Source organism: Gavialis gangeticus, unplaced genomic scaffold (assembly GCF_001723915.1).
Source record: "Gavialis gangeticus isolate Ggan-Ray unplaced genomic scaffold, GavGan_comp1, whole genome shotgun sequence".
NCBI classification, from domain to species: domain Eukaryota; kingdom Metazoa; phylum Chordata; order Crocodylia; family Gavialidae; genus Gavialis; species Gavialis gangeticus.
This window is the reverse complement of record NW_017728980.1, coordinates 578443-579569: the sequence shown is the minus strand read 5'-3', so window position 1 is coordinate 579569 and position 1127 is coordinate 578443.

Below are 1127 nucleotides of genomic sequence, written 5' to 3'. Positions count from 1 at the left end.
AAATTTGAACAGGGTGCTTTTTACCCCCTCGTCCAAGTCTGGTGTCTGGTGCCAGTCTGGTGTCTCATTCACCCTGGCCCTGCATGATGTGCACCCATATACACCAACACAAGCTGAGTGTACAGCACTATGGAATCAGAGTGAGGTGCTGTTCATATGCCCGGCAGCATTAACCATGTGGGCTTCCAAATATCATGAGTAAGGCACCAGAAGGTCGTAATGGCCCAACCTCAGCAGATTTTAAAATGTTGAGTATACGTTATTTGTGTGCATGCCTTTCAGTGTCACCTTTTCAAGCTTTCGTTTGCAAGCAGCAGACCAAAAGGTTTCTTTGAAATGTAACCTGAGTTTTTTCACAAAATCACAGGGCCCCAGCAATCAGAGCCAACACACCAGCTGTTGTGGGTGAGACTCATTGTAAAATCACAGGAGTAAGATGCAAAAAGAAGGAGAATGCCACTTCATAGAAATATTTAGCTAGTCACTGGAGTGGGGCCTTGAAACTACATCACTCACATCCCAGGGGAGTGCCCCAACCAGTGGGGCTGGCTCTTGAATTCAGGAGATTAAGTGGAACCTTGTAGTCCAAATCACAGCCCAGAGCAGTCCAGGGCACTGCATGCGGGCTGTTATGCTCCAGCACAAACCAGTAGAGCCCAGCTGGTGTTTGGTGATCAGTACACATTGGAAGAAAATATAATGGCTGCAAACATCCCTCAGGTTCCTTAAGTGCCTCTGAGAGACTCAGCGGGTTACATTCTTTGGTGAGACTCTTTACCCCTGCAGGGCTCCCATCTTCTTTAATGCGACCTGACAGTATCCCACACCTCTAACAGCCAGGCCTTTTTAACACTAAGGTTTGAAGACATGGGCCATCATGACACAGGGACAGTGGTCCTGGCCACTGGTGCCCATTACAATCTCAGGGGTTGCACATGCACCCGTGTGCACTCCCTACTTGGCACCAATGCTGCCACCTCACCTGCACTGCTGTGACTCGCCACTAGAGGCTTGGTGAGCAGGGGCAGGACTAAGAGCTAGGGGAAGGACATACTTGCTGCTCCCACCAGGGAGAGCAAGTGCTGCTGCCCTGGAGTGCCTGGCAGCTGCCATGCCTCCCACCACCG